Source organism: Macrobrachium nipponense, chromosome 32 (genome assembly GCF_015104395.2).
Source record: "Macrobrachium nipponense isolate FS-2020 chromosome 32, ASM1510439v2, whole genome shotgun sequence".
Classification (NCBI taxonomy): Eukaryota; Metazoa; Arthropoda; class Malacostraca; order Decapoda; family Palaemonidae; genus Macrobrachium; species Macrobrachium nipponense.
The window spans coordinates 11,830,303-11,840,201 of record NC_061094.1 but is presented as its reverse complement, the minus strand read 5'-3'; the positions used below and the strand labels follow the sequence as shown (position 1 = coordinate 11,840,201).

At 49.2% G+C, this 9,899-nt stretch overlaps 1 protein-coding gene across 1 annotated transcript in view; it reads left to right on the top strand.

Moving 5' to 3' along the window:
- The window catches only part of LOC135207362 (HEAT repeat-containing protein 1-like), a gene marked incomplete in the record, with an annotated part of 186,507 nt that overhangs the window by 112,350 nt on the left and 64,258 nt on the right, over positions 1–9,899 (top strand).

Sequence of the window (9,899 nt, the reverse complement as noted above, 5' to 3'; positions counted from 1 at the left end):
GGCCTCTTCAGGACACTAGAGGTCTTTAATTTTCTTGACTGGTGCCTGGGAGTATGGATGCCAGGTCCAGGAGTTCTGATTCCATCAGTCTGGGGGAGCTGTCCAGTGTATTGTCTTGCATGACAAGGCCGTCAGGGATGGTTCTGAGGAATTGGCTGCTCATTTCAGCACGGGACTGCTTAAGAAAAGAGCACTTTTTGCAATTTTACTGCAAAGAGTCGGTCTCACCAGCGCAAAAAGCGGATCTTCTTTTCGCTCCTTTCTCAGAACATCTCTTCCCCCACCAGTCTATGGTAAAGGACATAGCTGCTAGTCTCCAGGAGAAAGCAACTCAAGACCTTCTGGCACAGTCTTCTAGGAAGCCTACTACTTCTTCGTCTTCTGGGTCCTCTGCTTTGAAGAAGTCGAAGCCCTTTCGATCCGCTTCTTCCTCGAAGCCAGCCCCTCGAGGAAGAGGCTCTTTCAGAGGCAAGACTCCCGCTCCTTCCAAGAGCAAGAAGTGAGAGGGAAGTCCTTCAGACACCGGTAGGAGCCAGGCTTCTACATTTCGCGAAAGCTTGGGAAGAGAGAGGTGCCGACGCTTGGTCTCTGGACATCGTCAAGAAAGGGTACAGAATTCCTTTCCTGATGTTACCCCCGCTGTCTTCGACACCAAAGGATTTGTCTCCGTCGTATCAGGGAGAAAAGCAGAAAGTGCTTCACGATCTACTAGATCAAATGATCGAGAAGCAGGCAGTGGAAACAGGTCTTCGACCAGAGTTCTCCGGGGTTTTACAACCGTCTGTTCCTAGTGCCGAAGCAGTCAGGGGGTGGCGCCCGTTTCTGGATGTCAGCAGTCTAAATCGCTTCGTTACCAAGCAGAAGTTCAAGATGGAGACACCTCAATCCGTGCTTGCAGCTTTAAGACCGGGGGATTGGATGGTCTCGTTAGACCTTCAGGACGCATACTTTCACGTCCCCATCCATCCCCGTTCTAAGGAAATACCTGCGGTTTGTCCTGAAAGGGAAGATTTTCCAATTCAGGGCACTCTGCTTCTCGGTCTCAGCACTGGCGCCGATGGTGTTCACCGTTCTTATGAAGAACGTTGCGAGGTGGCTCCATCTTGCGGAAATAAGGATCTCTCTCTACCTAGACGACTGGCTTATTCGAGCCTCATCGCCAGGACAGGTGTCTGAAGGACCTTCACACGACTCTGTCGTTAGCGAAGTCCCTGGGACTTCTGGTGAATCTCGAGAAGTCGCATCTGACTCCTTCTCAATCCTTAGTCTATCTGGGGATTCAGATGGACTCAGTGGCTTTTCGGGCTTTTCCGTCCCAGGGGCGACAACTTCAATGCCTGGACAAAGTGTCGCCTTTCTAGGGAAAGAAACATGCTCGGTGAGGGAATGGATGAGTCTGCTGGGGACCATTTCCTCACTGGAGAAGTTTGTTTCTCTGGGAAGGTTGCACCTCCGACCACTTCAGTTCTTCCTCTCAAGCAATTGGTCACGCAAACAGGATCTAGAAGAGGTCTTGTTTTTGACGGAAGAAGTGAAAAAGCACCTCAAATGGTGGTTGGATCCAAAGAAGCTTGCGGAAGGACTTTCGCTCAAGCTTCGGAACCCCGACCTAGTGTTATTCTCCGACGCGTCCTCACGGGTTGGGGAGCACACTGGGAGGGAGAGAAGTGTCAGGCACCTGGAGAGGGGAACAGGTGTCCTGGCACATCATCTAAAGAACTCTCAGCGGTTTACCTTGCTCTAAGGTTCTTCGAGGAGGAAGTCTCCAGCAAAGTGGTTCAGATAAACTCGGACAACACCACAGCCTTGGCATACCTGAGGAAACATTCTCTGTTCGTCATCGCGAAGAATATCCTGATTTGGGCGAAGTCGCAAAACGTCACGATTCTGACAAGGTTTGTGTCAGGCGTAGAAAACGTGCGAGCGGACCTTCTCAGTCGGCAAGGACAGCTTCTGCCGACGGAATGGACCCTTCATCAGGAAGTATGCCAGGCGCTATGGAAGCTGTGGGGACGTCCTCATGTGGACGTTTTCGCAACTTCCCGAACGAAGAGACTTCCGCTGTATTGCTCCCCAGTTCTGGACCCGGGAGCAGTGGCAGTAGACGCCCTACTGTGGAATTGGTCGGGACTGGATATTTACGCTTTTCCCCCATTCAAAATCCTCGGGGAAGTAATGAGGAAGTTCGCTGCATCAGAAGGAGCGAGAATGACCCTCATCGCCCCTTCTGGCCAGCGGCCGACTGGTTCACGGAGGTGATGTCCTTCCCTAGTAGACTTTCCGAGGACTCTGCCCCTAAGGAAGATCTACTCAGACAGCCCCACTCGAGAGGTACCACAAAAACCTCCCCGCTCTGAGTCTGACTGCGTTCAGACTATCAAGAAGTTGGCCAGAGCGAGGGGTTTTCAAGACCTGTGGCAACGGCGATTGCCACCGCAAGGAGGCCCTCCTCAATCGCAGTTTACCAATCAAAGTGGGCTGTTCTTTAGAAGTTGGTGCAGAAGGAAGGGCATTTCCTCCACCTCAACCTCTGTGAGCCAGATAGCAGATTTCCTTCTTCACCTTAGGAAAGAAGCGAAACTAGCCGTTCCCACGATTAAAGGCTACAGAAGCGTGCTTTCTGTGGTCTTCAGACATAGAGGACTCGACTTAGCGAATGATAGAGACATTCATGATCTCATTAGATCATTTGAGACTGTGAAAGTTCTCCAACCTAAAGTACCATCGTGGAACTTAGACGTGGTACTGAAGTTTCTCATGTCGAGTCAATTTGAAACCGCTCCATTTAGCCTCGCTTAGGAATCTTACTAAGAAGACCATTTTCCTAACCGCTCTGGCGACGGCGAAGAGGGTTAGCGAAATTCAAGTCATAAGCAAGCATATTGGGTTTCAAGGATCATAGTGCAGTTTGTTCCTTAAGTCCTACGTTCTTAGCAAAGAACAGAAACCCTTCCAACCCTTGGCCGAGAACGTTCGAGATCAAGGGGTTGTCGGAGCTAGTGGGACCTGAAGCTGAGAGAGTCCTGTGTCCTGTCAGGGCTCTCAAGTTTTATTTGCAGAGAACCAGAGCATGCAGAGGTTCTTCGGAGAACTTGTGGTGCTCTGTGAAAAAACCAGATCTTCCGATGTCGAAGAATGCACTGGCGTTCTTCCTTAAGAAGTACGGTTAAGGAAGCCATGAAAAGTGTAGTGAAAGTGACATGGAGCTTCTGAAAGTGAAAGCCCACGAGTTGAGGGCTATTGCTACTCGGTGGCTTTTCACAAAAATATGGCAATCAAAGACATTTTTGGGCGCCACTTATTGGCGAAGCAATTCGGTGTTCCGCTTCACACTACCTGCGGGAGGTGAAAGCAACATACGAAAATTGTTACTCGCTCGGACCATACGTCGCTGCAAGACACTGTTTTTGGGGGCAGGAGGTAGCACCTCATCTATCCTTTAATGGTTTAGGGGTGGGGAGTTTTTAACTTGTGTTATGGTTGTTGGGGGTTTTGACGCCTGCGGCGGATCTCCCTTCCATTAGCTTAGTCTATGTGGGATACTTTTGGTAGGCTACGCCAGGTGGTTTGGTTTTTACTTCGTTGCCCTCATTTGTATGGTCAATGGTCTAGTTCACGTCGTGTCTCGCCCCTGTTGACAGATTATCTGGAGTGCACCAGCTATATAGGTCTACCTCCTCGCTGGCAACTCTAGTAGCACAAGCAAGCTTACGCGGCAGTAACCACGAAGTCAGCTATGCTAAACATGGTAAGAATCAAGATATCAATTATCTGCATATATATGTTTTCCTAAAATCTTCTATTCTGTCTACTCCCACCACCAAAGGTGGGATTCAGCTATATATATATCTGACAGGTAAGTTTCATGAACAAAATGATATTGTAATGATACAATTAAGTTTGTTCATACTTACCTGGCAGATATATATAATCAAGTACCCACCCACCTCCCCTCAGGAGACAGTGGAAATAAAAAATTATGAATAGAAAATGGGAATGATTCCTGATACCCGCCTCCCAGCGGCGGGAATGGGTACTAACCACCTGACTCCCACATGCGTGTGTCGTAAGTGTTTAAATTTCTGTCGATTCGGAAAAATACAGCTATATATATATCTGCCAGGTAAGTATGAACAAACTTAATTGTATCATTACAATATCATTTTTCGTCATCGGAGGCTTCATCTCCCCACGTAAAGGGTGGAGTTCTCACGGTGCTTCCCGTCCACTGAAAAGGACGGCGCGTGTTGGTGACGCTTCACGTCCAAGTTCTCCGGAACTGCGATCTTCCTCCTGACCAGTCGCGTTTTTTCGCGCTTTTCCGCCACAGAAAAGGAGTAGAGAGTCTTCGGACCTGGATTCTGGTAATTCGTGCGAGCGATACAGTCGCTCTAGAGCTCGGGAGGAGGCCGTGCCTAGGAGGAGGAGGAGGCGTCCCCTCGCTGCTCTCCTGCTCACAGGATCAGTCCTCCCAGAGCAGAAGATTCGCCAACCAAGAGGATGCTTCAGTCACTGCAGCAACAACTTCAGGACGCTCTTGCTTCTAGAGAGTCTCTTCTGCGTCGTCATAGGAAGGATGAGAAGCTCTCTTTCCTCCGCGCTCGCCTCTCTCTCTTCGTTCGAGGTCTCCCTCTAGAGTTCGTTCTGCTCCCCAGCAGCTCTCTAGAGGAGGTGAGAAGTTTGTTTCTCGCTCTCAGGATGAGGTTTCACCCGCTCGCACGTTTTCGGATGTTCGTAAGCGAGCTGTGGACGCTGAGCGCGCTTCTGTGCAAGTGGAGCGCGCTTCCTGTTGCCGCAAACGCGCACCTGTTGTTGATAAAACGTGCGCCAGTGGACGACGGGGCTGTGGCTGGCGCCGCCTCGCCGCGCGCTGCCAGTGGCGCCAGCGTGCACTAGTGGAGCTCTGCGCCATGGCGCAGCGTGCATTAGTAGATGCCGAGCGCGCACCTGTCGGCGCCAAACGTGTGGCTTCGGACGCCAAACGCGCGCTAGTGGACGCCAGTTCCTCACCAACGCAAGTTCGGTGGAAAGAGGAACCCTACCTGTTCGTCATATTTTCTTCAGACTACCTCCAACTTCTCCAGCTTCTGAAGAAGGAGTTAGTGATGATTTAGTCGAAGCAGAGGAAGCAGCAAACAGCCAGCTCCTGTCTCATCGGACTACAAAGTTTTGACGCGTCTTCTACAGTCGGAGTTTGGAGAAACTTTCCAACCGGAAGCCCCCTCGTACTCCCCCTTCTCAATTTCTTCTTTTAAAGCATCGAAGGCATCGGGGTTCGTTAAAATGAAGAAGTCGCTTTTCACGAAGCAAGCGTTCCAGAAAATCCACGATTGGATGGAGAAGAGGAAAGCGTTCAGGCAAGTCCTCTTTTGCTTTGCCGCCATCAGACTGCGGAAAAGGAGGCATGTGGTACGAGACGGAGAGGACGTAGGCGTTAAACTACCAGCCTCTGCTCAGGGTGAATTTCGGGGAGCATCGTGGACGCCTCCAGAAGAGCCCTTCTGTCTTCATCAAAAAGTCTCTTGGACTCATAACGAGTTCGACTTCCATCTAAAAGGCCTCTTCAGGACTCTAGAAGGTCTTCAACTTTTCTCGACTGGTGTTCTTGGAGTTTTGGATGCCAGGTCAAGGAGTTCTGATACCATTAGTCTGGGGGAGCTGTCCAGTGTACTGTCTTGTTATGGACAAGGCCATCAGGGATGGTTCTGAGGAGTTGGCTACTCACTTTAGCTCGGGGTATTCTCAAGAAGAGAGCACTCTTCTGTAACTTCACAGCCAAATCCGTCTCTCCAGCACAAAAGGCGGACTTGCTCTTCGCTCCGTTTTCAGACCATCTCTTCCCCCAGACTATGGTTAAGGACATAGCATCGAGCCTTCAGGAGATGGCAACGCAAGATCTTCTGGCTCAGTCTTCTAGAAGACCAGCAGCTGCTTCTTCTTCTGGCGTTTCTTTTCCACCAGAAACCGAAGCCCTTTCGTGCTGGATCTTCCTCGAAAATAGCCTCTCGAGGAAGAGCTCTTCCAGAGGGAAAACCCCTGCTCCGTCAAAGAGTAGGAAGTGATTTGGAAGTCCTTCAGATGCGGTAGGAGACCAGGCTCTCTTCTGTTCGCGAAAGAAAGCCTGGGAAGAGAGAGATGCCGACCCTTGGTCGCTAGATATTGTGAGGAAGGGATACAGATTCCGTTCTTGAAGTCACCCCCGCTATCCTCAACAACCCAAAGGATTTGTCTCCTTCGTATCGAGGAGAGAAACAGAAAGTGCTTTTCGATCTGCTAGAACAAATGATCAAGAAGCAAGCGGTGGAACAGGTCTTCGACCTGGAATCTCCAGGCTTTTGTTTACAACCGTCTGTTCCTAGTGCCGAACAATGGGGGGGATGGCGACCCGTCCTCGATGTCAGCAGCCTAAACCTCTTCGTCACAAAGAAAAAATTCAAGATGGAGACACCTCAATCTGTGCTGTCACTTTAAGGACCGGGGGATTGGTGGATGGTCTCACTAGACCTCCAAGACGCGTATTTTCACGTCCCCATCCATCCCCAATCAAGAAATACTTGCGATTTGTCCTGAAGGGAAGGTATTCCAATTCAGGGCACTTTGCTTCGGTCTGACCACAGCGCCGATGGTTTTCACCATTCTGATGAAGAACGTGGCGAGGCTGCTTCATGTGGAGAATATAGAATCTCTCTCTACCTAGACGACTGGCTTATTCGAGCTTCATCACGAGACCAGGTGTCTGGAGGACCTGCACACGACCCTGTCGTTAGCGAAGTCCCTGGGGCTTCTGGTAAACCTCGAAAAGTCACATTTGACTCCTTCTCAATCCTTAGTCTATCTGGGGATTCAGATGGACTCAGTGGCTTTTCGGCTTTTCCGTCCCAGGGGCGACAACTTCAATGCTTGGAAAAAGTGGCGACCTTTCTGGGGAAGGAAACCATGCTCGGTGAGGGAATGGATGAGTCTGCTGGGGACCATTTCCTCACTGGAGAAGTTTGTTTCTCTGGGAAGGTTGCACCTCAGACCTCTTCAATTCTTCCTAGCCAACAATTGGAAGAACAAACAAGATCTGGAGGCGATCTTGTGTTTAACGAGAGAGGTGAAGGATCACCTAAGTTGGTGGTCAGATCCACGGAAGCTCGCAGAAGGGCTCTCTCTCAAACTTCGGAACCCTGGACCTAGTGTTGTTTTCCGACGCGTCGTCCACGGGTTGGGAGCAAACACTAGGAGGGAAAGAAGTGTCAGGCAACCTGGAGAGGGGAACAGGTGTCCTGGCACATCAATCTGAAAGAGCTATCAGCGATTTACCTGGCGCTCAGTTTCTTCCAGGAGGAAATCTCCGGCAAAGTCATTCAGATCAACTCGGACAACACCACAGCACTGGCATACCTAAGAAATCAAGGGGGAACTCACTCGCCTTCTCTGTTTGCCATCGCAAAGGAACTCCTGTTATGGGCGAAAGTGCAAGACGTCACATCCTGACAAGGTTCGTGTCGGGAGTACAGAATGTTCGACCGGACCTTCTCAGTCGACGAGGACAGCTTCTGCCGACAGAGTGGAACCCTTCACCAGGTGATTTGCCAGTCGCTGTGGAACCTGTGGGGTTGTCCGCAGGTGGACGTCTTCGCAACTTCCAGGACGAAAAGACTTCAGCTGTATTGCTCCCCAGTTCTGGACCGGGAGCAGTCGCAGTAGAACGCCCTACTTTGGAGTTGGTCGGGTCTAGACCTATACGCTTTTCCCCCGCTCAAGATCCCTTAGGGGAAGTGATGAGGAAGTTTGTTCGCGGCATCGGAAGGAGCGAGGATGACATCATCGCCCCCTTCTGGCCAGCAGCCGACTGGTTCACAGAGGTGATGTCCTTCTTGGTAGACTTTCCGAGGACTCTGCCCTTAAGGAAAGATCTACTCAGACAGCCCCACTTCGAGAGGGTACCACAAAAACCTCCCCGCTCTGAGTCTGACTGCCGTTCAGACTATCAAGAAGTTGGCCAAGAGAGGGAGGGGTTTTTCAAGACCTGTGGCGAAGGCGATTGCCACCGCAAGGAGGCCCTCCTCAATCGCTCTGTACCAATCGAAGTGGGCTGTCTTCAGATCCTGGTGCAGGAAGAAGGGCATTTCCTCCACCACAACCTCTGTGAGCCAGATAGCTGACTTCCTTCTTTATCTGAGAGAGGAAGTGAAGTTAGCTGTTCCAACTATTAAAGGGCTACAGGAGCGTGCTTTCTGTAGTCTTCAGGCACAGAGGACTCGATTTGACTAATAATAAAGACCTTCATGATCTCATTAGATCTTTCGAGACTAAGAAGGTCATACAGCCTAAAGTACCTCGAAGAACTTGGATGTGGTGCTCAAGTTCTTGATGTCAAGTCATTTCGAACCGCTTCATTCAGTTTCTCTGAGGAATCTGACGAAGAAAACGATCTTCCTAACCGCTCTGGCGACGGCGAAGAGGTTTAGCGAAATCCAGGCCATTAGCAAGCAGATTGGGTTTTCGGACAATAATGCGATTTGTTCTTTAAGTCCTGCGTTCTTAGCAAAGAACGAGAATCCTTCCAACCCGTGGCCGAGGACCTTTGAAATCAAAGGGTTGTCAGAAATAGTGGGAAATGAACGTGAGAGATTCCTGTGTCCTGTCAGGGCTCTAAAGTTCTATCTGCAGAGAACTAAAGCTTGCAGAGGCTCGTCTGACAATTTGTGGTGTTCAGTGAGGAAGCCTGATCTTCCTATGTCGAAGAACGCACTGGCGTTCTCATAAGAAGTACGATTAAAGAAGCTCATGATAAGTGCAGTGATAGTGATTTGAAGCTTCTGAAAGTGAAAGCTCACGAGGTGAGAGCTATTGCTACTTCGGTAGCTTTTCACAAAAATATGGCACTCAAAGATATTTTGAATGCCACATTTTGGAGAAGCAATTCGGTGTTCGCTTCACACTACCTGCGGGAGGTGAAAGTGACATATGAAAATTGCTGCTCCCTCGGACCATACATTGCTGCAGACACTGTTTTGGGGGCAGGAGGTAACACTCATCCTATCCTTTAGGGATTAGGGGGGTTTTTAACTTGTGTTTTTATGGTTGTGGGGTGACCGCCTGGGGTGGGTCTCCCTTCCATAGCTTAGTTAAGTGGGATACCTTTGGTAAACTAAGCCAGGTGGTTGTATTTTGTCACGTCGTGGTCTCGCCCCTGTTGACAGATCATATGGAGTGCACCAAGCTGGAGTGCACCAGCTACATAGGTCTCTACCTTGCTGGCAACTCTAGTAGCACAAGCAGACTTACGTGGCAGTAATCACGAAGCCAGCTATGCTAACAGGTAAGGAACCAAGATATCAAATATCTGCATATATGTGTTTCCTAAATCCTCTATTCTGTCTCTCCCACCACCAAAGGTGGGATTCAGCTATATATATATCTGACAGGTAAGTTGCATGAACAAAATGATATTGTAATGATACAATTAAGTTTGTTCATACTTACCTGGCAGATATATAATTAAGTACCCACCCACCTCCCCTCAGGAGACAGTGGAAATAAAAACAAATTATGAATAGAAAATGGGAATGGTTCCTGATACCGCCTCCCGCGGCGGGAATGGGTACTAACCACCTGACTCCACTACCGTGTGTCATAAGTTTTAAATTCTGTCGGTCGTCGGAATTATCAGCTATATATATATCTGCCAGGTAAGTATGAACAAACTTAATTGTATCATTACAATATCATTTTCATTTTATCTGATTACCTATTTGTTTCAAGGGAACAATTTCTCATATTTTTAAGTGTAATGTAATTATGTATTTTATGCCTTGGACTTTTTTGTAGTCACTGGGATGTGGAATTAAGACAACCCACTGTAAATTGCTATGCTTGGTTATTCAAAAACTGTTAACTACATAAATGAA